This window comes from Mercurialis annua, linkage group LG5, assembly GCF_937616625.2.
Source record: "Mercurialis annua linkage group LG5, ddMerAnnu1.2, whole genome shotgun sequence".
NCBI lineage: Eukaryota > Viridiplantae > Streptophyta > Magnoliopsida > Malpighiales > Euphorbiaceae > Mercurialis > Mercurialis annua.
Genome location: NC_065574.1, coordinates 15,679,890 through 15,694,577, shown reverse-complemented (window position 1 = coordinate 15,694,577; position 14,688 = coordinate 15,679,890). Strand labels below are relative to the sequence as shown.

The 14,688-nt window shown below is 39.1% G+C and overlaps 2 long non-coding RNA genes across 2 annotated transcripts; both read right to left on the bottom strand.

Moving 5' to 3' along the window:
- Positions 1–266: 266 nt before the first annotated feature.
- Positions 267–2,779, bottom strand: LOC130015590 (uncharacterized). The gene is made up of 4 exons (XR_008790792.1): positions 2,390–2,779; positions 2,229–2,306; positions 917–991; positions 267–474 (listed from the first exon to the last, which is right to left on the bottom strand). It is a non-coding gene; the product is annotated as an uncharacterized LOC130015590 (long non-coding RNA).
- Positions 2,780–8,041: 5,262 nt separating this feature from the next.
- LOC126680357 (uncharacterized) lies at positions 8,042–10,748 on the bottom strand. Its single transcript, XR_007641115.2, has 4 exons — positions 10,617–10,748; positions 10,456–10,533; positions 9,144–9,218; positions 8,042–8,701 (listed from the first exon to the last, which is right to left on the bottom strand). It is a non-coding gene; the product is annotated as an uncharacterized LOC126680357 (long non-coding RNA).
- Positions 10,749–14,688: the final 3,940 nt, after the last annotated feature.

Genomic DNA, 14,688 nt, shown 5'->3' with positions numbered 1-14,688 from the left:
GTTGTTGATTGGGGTCCAAAACTGTCACGACCCATTTTCAAGAATCGTGACCGGCGCTAGGGTATGGGTATGGTTGTACCAAAACCCGTAGCAAGCCTTGCGGATAACAACTTAATTACATTTAAAACAAAGTACCTGCAGAAAACCACATGCTCGGGGGCAACCGAGACTTCAGCCTAATCTAGCACTACAGATAAGCAGCATATATTTAAAGTACGCTTTATCTCAAATAAACTCCAACATGGCAATATAATAAAAACTCCATAACACTGAATCATGCCACAAGCGATAAGTAATAGTTGGACCAATCCAACAACAATAGTCTAAAATATAAATGTAAGACTAAGACATGAATAATATGAAACTACTACTGCGGTCTAAGAGTTTAAAATAGTTCGACACTTTATTTCTGAAATAAATAAAGAACCTCCGAGAATGAAGAAACGGAGATCTACCAAAGCTCAAATCATAAACCTGGAAAATTTGGGAAAACAACGGGGTCAGATTTACTGAGTAGAGTTTATATAACCATTTACATTTATTAAGTTAAAAACCTTTAAAACGTTTAACAAAACATTTTCATTATGGATTATCAATGAAACCCTAAACCACAATTCTAAATCCATTGTCGTGTCGGTGAGACGTATCTCAATAACCGATCCCCGACTATCACTTAATAAATAGTGAGCCCAGGAGACGTATCTTCCACCGGTGCCCTCACTAAGGTGAGACGTATCTCGAACCTACCTCAATACCATAATCATTACCGGTGCGCACGCAGTCCCGATGATGCCCATCGAGTAGCACGTTCCAAATCAAATCCACAATGCCGAAAACAGTTCAAAAGCTGCTTATACATATATATACAAAATAATACATTTGCTTAATAAAGAGGTAAATAGAGATATAAACTCACTGCTTGCTAAATCCACGTGATCCTGACAAGCAATCTAACTCTGGTTCGCCTCTGAAGTACGAACAGTCGACGGGTCTAAATAAAATATTAAAATCATAATTAAAATCAGACCCTAACTCTAAAGAGTACTAGACAACACATAGGACTAGCACAACGCAAAACCAAACCACATTTAATAAACACTTATATTAAATGCATTCCAAATATAATTCAAGTTATAGAATACAAATCATATAAACATATTTAAAATGGTACATAGAATAATTAAATAAATCCGAGTTAAAATCCATATTAGTGAGTCAGCCGAGTTATTAAAAACTACCAAGCTTCTTCCCACTTGTTGGGCGACCACAGTCTAACCCAAATCAAAACTTTATTAAATTATAAACCCGAGTTTATAAATTAAAATACTTTAATAAAACAATTATCTATATTAAAATAGAATTTAATATCTTAATTCAAGTAACCCAAGTTACAACCAAAACTTAATTATTTTAAGTTTATAAAAGTTTAGGGACTAGATGGTACTTTAGCCAACTAGGGACTAAATTGTACTATAGCCAATTTGATATTCAACATCAAATTTAATACTCACTCTTAGTTTACTGAAATAAAAATTTCAACAAGGGTTCAAAAGATAATTATTAACTTGAATAAATATCTAGAAACTTTTAGGGGCTAAAATGTAAATTAGCCAATATTGATATATTAATCAAAATTAAATTTAATTACCCGAGTAATTATATTAATTTAGATTATTAAAATAATTATCGTATTCAAGTGGTAAATTCTTAATTTGAAACCTTAGAAAAGTTATTATTGAATGAAAACATACTTAGGGAATCAATTGATTTCAATTAATTTATTAGGTGACCAAAATGGCCAATTGACCATCTTCCCCAATTTAAAAGAACAAAGCCATATCTCTGCATATACTAAATCCCGCCAAAACAAAATCAACATTACAAGATTTAAAGCTAAAACTAAACCTAGGTCTTGTGTTTTCCTTTTTGTTTTAGCATCACAAACAACCTAACTTAGTAGCATTACTCAAATATCATGAAAGGGATCATCAACAAGTTATAGTAACCATCTTAAGCAAGAACAACTACGGCGGCCCCAAAGGATTCCGCAACTAACATCGCACGACAATAACTCGTAGCAAAAATTCACGATCATACACACAAGGATTTGTTGTGATAAACACGCTAAGTTTCTGATTCTATATTGACAGTAACATACCCAAAAACGGAAGTTAAAGCATGAACAAACCGACATTGAAACGGCGACGAACGGGGGAAATTTTACGTACCGTATGTGATTCCGAAACGTAGGGATCAAAGAGAACGTCGAGTCAATGTGAATCGTCGAAGAACTTCCGGATTAGAAGCTAAAACAATGAGCTAGAATCAAGAACCGTAAATTTACGACATCGAAGACAAAGAGCAAGTTGAGAGATAGAAGACAACTTACTGTTACTTGGATCTAATGGGAATTGGATGATGAAGGTTATGATTTCTGAGTTTGAAAAGGAAAAGGGGCGGCGGCTAATGAAGCTTTAGGTTTAGAACAAAAAGAAACGTGAAGCATAGCCAATACACATGAATAAGGGAGACGACCTGCAATTCCTTGTTTTGTAACAACAATTGGAATTTCAAATTAATAAAGAATGGGCCCATCATTAAAGAAAGAAAACAAGAAGAAATGGGCCTTTGTTACGTGAAGAGGAATGCATGCATGGCCCTTTTCATTTCTTTTCTTATTTTATTTTTTTTTGATTTAATAATACAAACCAAACACGAATTGAATCAACGAACGACTAAAATAAAATTTAATAAAAATATATAATAATAATAATAAAATTTTACCTAAAGCTTGACGAATAAAAAAAATATTATTATTATTTATTTTTAAATTAATTTAAAAAAATACGGGATATTACATTCTCCCCAACTTATTAAAAATTCGTCCACGAATTTAAACACAAACAAATAAACATAAAAACACACCAAACACAGAAACAATTAATCTAATTTCGTGAATAGAAATACATGTACCTCAAGGAAAGAGGAAAGGATAACGTTTCCGCATAACGGACTCCGTCTCCCAAGTGCACTCCTCAACAGAATGATTCCGCCACAGAACTTTGACCATCGGAATCTCCTTGTTCCGTAATCTACGCACTTGCGTATCGACAATCTCAACTGGCTGTTCCTCATAGGACAGCTCCTGGTCAATCTCAACGCTCTGAGGCACAATCACGTGCGAAGGATCAGAAATGCACTTCCTCAACATAGACACATGAAATACAGGATGCACTAAAGACATGTCTGGCGGCAGAACCAGACGATAAGCCACAGCTCCAATCCTTTCTGAAATCTCATAAGGACCAATATACCTCGGTGCCAACTTTCCCTTGACACCAAAACGAACCACGCCTTTCATAGGCGAAACCCGAAGAAACACAAAGTCTCCTACCTGAAACTCGATGTCTTTCCTCTTCGGATCTGCATAACTCTTATGCCGACTAAAAGCTGTCTCCAACCTCCGTTTTATCAACGGTACCTTCTCTGAGGTTATCTGAATAATCTCAGCACCAGACAACTTCCGCTCACCGACCTCTTCCCAGCAGATAGGAGATCGACATTTGCGTCCGTACAAAGCCTCATAAGGTGCCATCTCAATGCTTGCATGGTAACTGTTGTTGTAGGAAAACTCAATCAACGGCAAATGAGTATCCCAGCTACCCTGAAAATCAAGAATGCACATCCTGAGCATATCCTCCAATGTCTGAATAGTCCTCTCAGACTGACCGTCAGTCTGAGGGTGAAAAGCTGTACTGAAATCCAACCGAGAACCCAAGGACCCCTGTAACGCTTTCCAGAACCTCGAAGTGAAAACAGAACCTCTGTCAGAAACAATCGAAACCGGTACACCATGCAAACTGACAATCTTGTCGATGTACAACTGAGCCAACTTAGAAGCAGGATACGAAACCTTGATCGGAAGGAAATGAGCTGACTTGGTCATACGATCAACTATCACCCAGATGGAATCGTACCCCTGTCGAGTACGTGGTAAACCAACAACAAAGTCCATGGCAATCCGCTCCCACTTCCACTCTGGAATAGGTAGTGGCTGCAGATAGCCAAAAGGTCTCTGATGTTCCAGCTTCACCTGCTGGCAAGTCAAACACTTGGAAACGTACTCTGCAACATCTTTCTTCATTCCGCTCCACCAATACGTACCCTTGAGGTCATGGTACATCTTGGTAGATCCCGGATGAACACTGTAAGCTGACCTATGCGCTTCCTCCAGAATCTGGTCTCTCAAACCATCCAAATCCGGAACGCACAGTCTAGAACCAAACCTGAGAACTCCGTCAATAAAAATAAACTCGGAATTCCCATCCAGATGGATCTCATCCATTATCCGTTTCAATTGTGGATCCTCAGCTTGTAAAGCTTTAATCCTATCAATCAAAACCGGCTGCACCTGCAGTTGTGCCAACAAACTCCCATTCTGAGAAACCTGAAAACCGTAGCCCGAAGCTATCAAACCATGCCACTCTCTAACCATAGGTCTACGTCCAACCTCAGAAATATGGGCTAAGCTGCCCGAAGACTTGCGACTCAATGCATCGGCCACCACATTAGCCTTACCAGGATGATACTGAATAGTACAGTCGTAGTCTTTCAGCAACTCTAGCCACCTCCTCTGTCTCAGATTCAACTCTCGCTGATCAAAGATGTACTTCAGACTCTTGTGATCAGTGAAGATCTCGCAAGTCGCACCGTACAAGTAGTGCCTCCAGATCTTCAGAGCAAAAACTACAGCAGCTAACTCCAGGTCATGTGTAGGGTAATTCACCTCATGCTTCTTCAGCTGACGAGAAGCATAGGCGATCACCTGTCCATGTTGCATCAACACGCAACCTAAGCCAATCCAAGAAGCATCGCAGTACACAGTAAAACCCTCTATGCCAGAAGGCAACGCCAAAACAGGAGCTGTAGTCAGAATCTCCTTCAGCTTCTCGAAACTTGCCTCACACTTGTCGGTCCACTCAAACTTAACACCCTTCTGTGTCAGCTTAGTCAAAGGTGCAGATATTCGAGAAAAATCCTGCACGAACCGACGGTAGTAGCCAGCTAACCCAAGAAAACTCCTGATCTCGGTAACTGACCTCGGCCTCTGCCAATCCATAACCGCCTCAATCTTCTTCGGATCTACCTTGATCCCATCCTTCGACACCACGTGTCCTAAGAAGGTAACCTGTTCCAGCCAAAACTCGCACTTTGAGAACTTAGCATACAACTGATGCTCTCGCAAGGTCTGTAGTATAGTCCTCAAGTGATAAGCATGCTCCTCCTCACTCCGAGAATAAATCAGGATGTCATCAATGAAGACGATAACAAACTGATCCAAAAACGGCTTGAAAACCCGATTCATCATGTCCATAAACGCTGCTGGTGCGTTAGTCAACCCAAACGACATGACTAGAAACTCGAAATGCCCATAACGCGTTCTGAAAGCAGTCTTAGGCACATCGACATCTCGAATCCGAAGTTGATGATACCCGGATCTCAAGTCAATCTTGGAAAAGCACTTCGCACCCTGCAACTGATCAAACAAGTCGTCGATGCGAGGGAGAGGATATCTGTTCTTGATGGTAGCCTTATTCAACTGCCTGTAGTCGATACAAAGCCGAAAGGAACCATCCTTCTTCTTAACAAACAGAACTGGAGCACCCCATGGAGAAGTACTCGGTCTGATGAAGCCACTGTCCAGAAGTTCTTGTAACTGCTCCTTTAACTCCTTCAGCTCAGCAGGAGCCATCCGATACGGCGGTATCGAAATAGGACCAGTTCCAGGAACAACGTCAATGCAGAACTCGATATCCCGATCAGGTGGTAATCCAGGCAACTCCTCTGGAAATACGTCAGTGAACTCGTTCACTATAGGGACAGTGTTCATACTGCCCACCTCAGCATCCATGTCTCGAACCACTGCTAAGAAAGCTTGACAACCCTTACTCATCATCCGCTTTGCCTTGATCGCAGAAATCAGATTCTTCGGTGTCTCCGCCTTTTCCCCTTGAAAAGAAAAGGGTAGATCACCTGGAATCCGAAACTCAACCGACTTCCCTCGACAGTCGATCGAAGCATAATGGCGTGCCAGCCAATCCATCCCCAAAATCACGTCAAATGAAAGAACATCCAAAACAACTAAGTCAGCACGCAAATCTCTTCCATGGATAACCACGGAACACGATGGATACACAACATCCACCACCACACAGTCAGACAAAGGGGTAGAAACAGATAAAGGTTCACTCAGACTTGTTGGTGTTACACCCAACTTAGCAGCAAAACACGTAGACACAAAAGAATGGGTTGCACCCGCATCGAATAAAACAAGTGCATCTACGAAAGAGATCTGAAGAGTACCTTGCACCACTGCGTTAGATGCATGAGCATCCTGAGGAGTCAAGGCGAAAACTCTGGCCTGACCCTGACTCTGCTGCTGAGAGCTCTGCCCGGTACCATAGCTGCTAGAACCTCTACCGTCGTTGCCACGGCCTCCAAAACCACGCCCTCCAGAACCTCGGCCCCGCTGGCCACCAAAAGAAGCAGCAGGTTGAGAAAACCCTGCTGGTGCAGAGAACACTGGTCTCTGACTCTGATAGGATGGCTGAGCGACACTAGCTGCCGACATCTGCTGTCCAGATGCCTGACACTCTCTGGCGAAGTGACCCGGCTGGCCACAAGTAAAACAACCCCCTGGTGCTAAACGACACTCGCCTGGATGTCGACGTCTGCAGTTCTGACAGAAAGGAAAACTAGCGCCTCCGCTGTTACCGCGCCCAAAACTGCGGCTACTACCGCTGTTGCCTGAACTGTAGGTGTACGGCTGATAACTCTTCTTCACACCCCTCTTCTTGTTCTTGTACTGAGAAGGTGCCGATTGGTAGCTACCGCCACCACTCTGCTGTCCAGGGCCAGAAGACTTCTTGGTCTGAGAAGGACCAGAAATATCCCCAAACTGCAGCAACGAGCTCTCCATACGCCGAGCACTGTCTACTACGTCTGTAAAATCTCTGCGTGTCTCGGTCAGCAGACTCACAAAATCGCGCCCTAAGCCTTTTACGTATCTGTTGTTCACCCTTTCCTGATCTGTCTGCAAGTCCGGCGCGAACCGACCCAACCTCACGAACTCTGTCGTATACTCGGATACTGACCTATCATCCCTAGTAAGTGAAAGCAATCTGTCTCTGTGACCCTCTGTCACTGAAAACGGCAAGAAGAAAGCTCTGAATCTCGCCACAAACTGAGCCCAAGAGATGGTAGCCATGTCAGCATGAACATAGCCACGAAACCAGTCACCAGCTGAACCCTTCATGGAAATCTCGACTAGAACGACGGTCTGACGCTCAGTAGCCTGAAGTCGCCGAGCATTCTGCTCAACCTCCTCGAGAAAATCCAGCGCGTCTCCAGAACCGTCAAACTCAGTTGGCTTCAGCCTCATGTAAGCCAAAACCAAATCTCTGTCAGTGGTTCCGACACCACCAACTGCTGCACCACCAGCCTGTGGTTGCTGTTGCTGGGCAATCTGACCCAAAACCGCATACTGATCCTGCAAAGCGACCTGACCCGCTTGCAGCTGAACCTGGTTGAGTTGTAACGCCGCGACTCCAGCCAAAAACGTGTTGAAGTCGAAGTCGCCCAACTCAGGTTGTGCCACACCTGGTGCTTGAGCACCTCCTGCAGCACCGCGTCCTACGCCTCTGCCTCTACCTCTGCCAGCTTGGCCTCGGCCACCACGACCTCGACCAGCTCGACCCCGACCAGCTGGGCCTCTGCCTGCTAGTCCTCTACCAGCATGAACCTCTGGTTCATTCTGATCCACCTCCATAGAGATCGCGTCATCAGCTTCAGCATTTTGCTGAGCCGCAGCACGAGTACGAGTATTCATTCCTAAGAATGAAACAAGAACAATTTAAATAACACATAAAATCTCATACCCAAGCATGAAATAAAACAAGCACCAATTAAGATTTCCCGAGAAATCAACAATGATAAAAAATTTATTCACCCAAGTGAAAATAACAATATAGTAAACAATAAAGCAAATAAATTCACACGACTGACTCACGACATTCCTATTGGAGTAGGCAGAAAGTTTTGAAAACAAAAGATGACGTTTCAAAGACAAGACTCGAATCCTAATTCCGCAGTAGTTCCTAGGGTAAATTAACCACTTAGCATGCCAAAATAATTAAACAATTAACATTTAAAAAGGCCTTGGTTTGAAACCAAAGCTCTGATACCAAGTTTGTCACGACCCATTTTCAAGAATCGTGACCGGCGCTAGGGTATGGGTATGGTTGTACCAAAACCCGTAGCAAGCCTTGCGGATAACAACTTAATTACATTTAAAACAAAGTACCTGCAGAAAACCACATGCTCGGGGGCAACCGAGACTTCAGCCTAATCTAGCAGTACAGATAAGCAGCATATATTTAAAGTACGCTTTATCTCAAATAAACTCCAACATGGCAATATAATAAAAACTCCATAACACTGAATCATGCCACAAGCGATAAGTAATAGTTGGACCAATCCAACAACAATAGTCTAAAATATAAATGTAAGACTAAGACATGAATAATATGAAACTACTACTGCGGTCTAAGAGTTTAAAATAGTTCGACACTTTATTTCTGAAATAAATAAAGAACCTCCGAGAATGAAGAAACGGAGATCTACCAAAGCTCAAATCATAAACCTGGAAAATTTGGGAAAACAACGGGGTCAGATTTACTGAGTAGAGTTTATATAACCATTTACATTTATTAAGTTAAAAACCTTTAAAACGTTTAACAAAACATTTTCATTATGGATTATCAATGAAACCCTAAACCACAATTCTAAATCCATTGTCGTGTCGGTGAGACGTATCTCAATAACCGATCCCCGACTATCACTTAATAAATAGTGAGCCCAGGAGACGTATCTTCCACCGGTGCCCTCACTAAGGTGAGACGTATCTCGAACCTACCTCAATACCATAATCATTACCGGTGCGCACGCAGTCCCGATGATGCCCATCGAGTAGCACGTTCCAAATCAAATCCACAATGCCGAAAACAGTTCAAAAGCTGCTTATACATATATATACAAAATAATACATTTGCTTAATAAAGAGGTAAATAGAGATATAAACTCACTGCTTGCTAAATCCACGTGATCCTGACAAGCAATCTAACTCTGGTTCGCCTCTGAAGTACGAACAGTCGACGGGTCTAAATAAAATATTAAAATCATAATTAAAATCAGACCCTAACTCTAAAGAGTACTAGACAACACATAGGACTAGCACAACGCAAAACCAAACCACATTTAATAAACACTTATATTAAATGCATTCCAAATATAATTCAAGTTATAGAATACAAATCATATAAACATATTTAAAATGGTACATAGAATAATTAAATAAATCCGAGTTAAAATCCATATTAGTGAGTCAGCCGAGTTATTAAAAACTACCAAGCTTCTTCCCACTTGTTGGGCGACCACAGTCTAACCCAAATCAAAACTTTATTAAATTATAAACCCGAGTTTATAAATTAAAATACTTTAATAAAACAATTATCTATATTAAAATAGAATTTAATATCTTAATTCAAGTAACCCAAGTTACAACCAAAACTTAATTATTTTAAGTTTATAAAAGTTTAGGGACTAGATGGTACTTTAGCCAACTAGGGACTAAATTGTACTATAGCCAATTTGATATTCAACATCAAATTTAATACTCACTCTTAGTTTACTGAAATAAAAATTTCAACAAGGGTTCAAAAGATAATTATTAACTTGAATAAATATCTAGAAACTTTTAGGGGCTAAAATGTAAATTAGCCAATATTGATATATTAATCAAAATTAAATTTAATTACCCGAGTAATTATATTAATTTAGATTATTAAAATAATTATCGTATTCAAGTGGTAAATTCTTAATTTGAAACCTTAGAAAAGTTATTATTGAATGAAAACATACTTAGGGAATCAATTGATTTCAATTAATTTATTAGGTGACCAAAATGGCCAATTGACCATCTTCCCCAATTTAAAAGAACAAAGCCATATCTCTGCATATACTAAATCCCGCCAAAACAAAATCAACATTACAAGATTTAAAGCTAAAACTAAACCTAGGTCTTGTGTTTTCCTTTTTGTTTTAGCATCACAAACAACCTAACTTAGTAGCATTACTCAAATATCATGAAAGGGATCATCAACAAGTTATAGTAACCATCTTAAGCAAGAACAACTACGGCGGCCCCAAAGGATTCCGCAACTAACATCGCACGACAATAACTCGTAGCAAAAATTCACGATCATACACACAAGGATTTGTTGTGATAAACACGCTAAGTTTCTGATTCTATATTGACAGTAACATACCCAAAAACGGAAGTTAAAGCATGAACAAACCGACATTGAAACGGCGACGAACGGGGGAAATTTTACGTACCGTATGTGATTCCGAAACGTAGGGATCAAAGAGAACGTCGAGTCAATGTGAATCGTCGAAGAACTTCCGGATTAGAAGCTAAAACAATGAGCTAGAATCAAGAACCGTAAATTTACGACATCGAAGACAAAGAGCAAGTTGAGAGATAGAAGACAACTTACTGTTACTTGGATCTAATGGGAATTGGATGATGAAGGTTATGATTTCTGAGTTTGAAAAGGAAAAGGGGTGGCGGCTAATGAAGCTTTAGGTTTAGAACAAAAAGAAACGTGAAGCATAGACAATACACATGAATAAGGGAGACGACCTGCAATTCCTTGTTTTGTAACAACAATTGGAATTTCAAATTAATAAAGAATGGGCCCATCATTAAAGAAAGAAAACAAGAAGAAATGGGCCTTTGTTACGTGAAGAGGAATGCATGCATGGCCCTTTTCATTTCTTTTCTTATTTTATTTTTTTTTGATTTAATAATACAAACCAAACACGAATTGAATCAACGAACGACTAAAATAAAATTTAATAAAAATATATAATAATAATAATAAAATTTTACCTAAAGCTTGACGAATAAAAAAAATATTATTATTATTTATTTTTAAATTAATTTAAAAAAATACGGGATATTACAAAAACCTTTCAAGTCGATTAATGCTTGGTGGAAAGATCCGACTTTTGCGATTTTGATTAGTGATTCTTGGAGGGCAATCTCAACTAAATTCCCGGAAGGGAACTTAGTTATCAAGCTTCGTGAACTTCGTAACATAATTAAAGCTTGCAATAAGACCTCTTTTGGCAACCTGAATACACGGTTTGAACAACTTCAGCAGGATATTCATAATCTAGATGCAGATATGGACTTCCAACAAGCAACTGATGTTTCAGTGAATAAATGGGTAGACCTTCAAGCGGATTTCTCTTTGGTTTCAAAGCAACTCGAATCGCTTTGGCACCAAAAGTCTAGAGTCAATTGGAATCTTCTCGGGGACAAGAACACCAAATTCTTTCATACCATTGCCTTGGTTCACGCTCGGTCCAATCTGATTAGCGAAATAACAGTTGATAGTCACTCTTTTTCCTCTCCGGAAGATATCAGAAACAACATACAAATTTTTTATAAAAATTTGTACAGGAAAAACAGATTGGTCCCTTTTTCTCTTGATGGTCTTGCTATCCATGGTCTCAGTTTTGAGCAATCTATGAACATGGTTTCTTCTTTCTCCGAGGATGAAATTTTTGGTGCTTTATCAGGTTTTGATGAAAACAAAGCACCGGGTCCTGATGGTTTTAACTTCTACTTTTATAAGAGAGCTTGGAAATACATTAAACATGACTTTCTGGACATGTTCTCTAATTTCTTCAACTCTGGAAAATTTCCTCCTGGATTGAATACGGCTTTCTTGGTCCTTATTCCAAAGTTGAAAGGGGCTTCTGATATCAAGGATTTTCGACCTATCAGTCTCATTAATGGTGTCTTCAAGCTTCTTTCGAAAGTGCTGGCAAACAGGTTAGCTCCTTTACTTCCTCTAATTATTTCAGAGAACCAATTCAGTTTTATTAAAGGAAGAAATATACACGATTGCCACATGATTGCTTCTGAGCTTATTCACTTGATTAATAGTCGGAAAAGTCAAGTTTTCATGATTAAGCTTGATTTTAAAAAGGCTTTTGACTCTATTTCATGGGATTTCATTCTGAATATGTTATCTAAGATGAATTTTGATCCTCTTTGGATTAAGTGGATAGCCTCTTTTTTCGACTCTTCTCAGCTTTCGGTTTTAATTAATGGGAGCCCATCTAAGAATTTTAATATGGGAAGGGGAGTTAGACAGGGGGATCCTATCTCTCCGATGCTTTTTGTAATGGCAGGTGAAGGCTTGAAGGCAGTTTTTACAAAGGCTTCAAATTTGGGTTTGATCGATGGAATTCATGTGGATGGTTTTTCAGAGCCGATTTCTATCCTGCAATTTGCGGATGATACTTTATTATTTGTTCCTAATGAGCTTGAGATGGTCAGAAATTTATTGCGTATTCTCCGTTGTTTTGAGTTGATATCGGGCTTGCAAATTAACTTCAATAAATCTTCAATTATTGGATTGAATGTTGATGATGACTCTTTACATGCTGCTGCTGGGATTCTGCGTTGTAAAATTGAAATGCTGGTAATTATTTACTTGGGATTACCATTATCTTGTAAATCGATAAAGGCTAAGCTCTGGGACCCGATTGTTTGTAATTTCTCTGATCAGTTGGCATCTTGGAAAGGCAAACTGTTATCACCGGCGGGCAGACTTGTTCTAATTAATTCTGTTCTTAGTAGCTTGCCAGTTTATTACCTTGGCTCATTTTCGATTCCCCAGTCAGTTGTGAATTCTCTCGAAAGATATATGCGGAGATTTTTGTGGAGTGGTTCTGGAGATCACATGGGATTTAGCAAGGTAGCTTGGTCAGATATTTGTCTCCCGCTGGAATATGGGGGTCTAAATATTACTTCGCTTCGCTTCAAAAATCAGTCTCTTCTCTTAAAATGGATTTGGAAGCTTCGAACAGGAAACCAATCAACGTTATGGTTCTCAGTTATTTCTAATAGCTCGGGGCTAGTTAATTGGTATGATTTTGATACAGTCAATTTTGCTAGGCTCTCCCATCTTTGCCGCGGCATTTACTCGACTTGTGTCAAAAACTCGGTAATCTGGAACTCTTTCAAAAAAGGTTTATCAGTTCGTCTGGGTAATGGAGCTAATGTAAGTTTCTGGAATGATGTTTGGATTGGACAAAAAACCGCTTTCTCTTTGTTATTCTCGATTGCATCATATTTGTTCTTACAAGTCAGCTACGGTCATGCAATGTTTTGATGTAGAGAGCGATAATTTCAGTTTGGACTGGAATCGAAGTCTGCGAATAGATGATCAAGAGCTTCTTGAGAACCTCCTTTATGTTCTTCAATGTCACAAGCCACATTCAACTGATCCTGACATTATTTGCTGGAATAAAGAAAACCGATTTTCAGCAGCAGTTTTCAGAAAAATCACTAGAACTGCTCCTCGTTTTCTTGCTGCAACTCCTCTTGCAGGTCTGTCAACTGGTTTATCTGCAGATTCTGATTATCCAGGGATGCGTCCTACTGCTGATGATGCTTCATTCCCTCAGAGAGCTGTGCGTCGGGTTCAAAGATCAGTGAACATTCATTCTGAGACAGCAATATCTTGCTTTTCGAAAATCTGGAAATTCAAGCTTCCTCCACGTATTATCTTCTTCACTTGGTTATTAGCTCGGAACAGAATTTCTTCAAACATGGTCCTCATTGCCAGGGGCATCCTTCCTTCAGAGAACTCAGGCTGTTCGTTTTGCCCTTCAAATAAAAACAGTCTTCATATTACCTTGCATTGTCAATATGCATGGCAAGTTTGGTCCAAGCTTTTGAGGATGTGTAACACTATCTCGGTAATGCCTAATTCTTTGCATGAGTTTTTTAACTTCTGGGACTCTATTTGTCAAAGAAATTATCGCGATTTATGGAGGGCAATTTGGTTCTTTTGCTTATGGAATTTGTGGAAAGCAAGAAATAGAAGGGTTTTTAGTAATGAAGTAATTGACGCGGATTCGATTGTTTTCATGTCGGTTTGCAAGGCGGTGTTATAAGGATAATCATCAAGGTTTTGCCTATACGGGAAATGATGTTTTTAGAAATTTACTTTTCTTTTGTAAATCGAATTAATCTTTGCCTTTTTAAAGGCTTTTGCCAATCACGGCTTTGTGATTGAGCTAATAAACCCATCATTTATCCAAAAAAAAATATAATTAGCAATTAATTAATATTCTTAATTGTAATTCTAAATCATAAAATTTTCCTAATTCAATTAAAACACTAATTTTTTAAATCTTTAATAATAAGAATCCAACTTTAATAATAAGAATCCAACTTGAGCGCATAATATTTTATTTTTATATACATTAAGATAAGTTAGGTGTTGAATTATCGACAATTACCATTAATATTAATAATTAATGAAATACAAATCTCATGTCTAAAATGTTACTGAAAAAGGCCATTTGGTTTATTCTTCTGGATGATTACCATTTTCCTCTGTGAAGTGTTTAATATATTGATATATATTTTTGATTCTTCAGTATAACTATTTAAGTATGAATTAAAGTCTCATGCATAAACATAAATATTTTTATGTTTTTCTTCTCTTGTATTTAATACTTTTTTTTTTGATAATTGGGGAG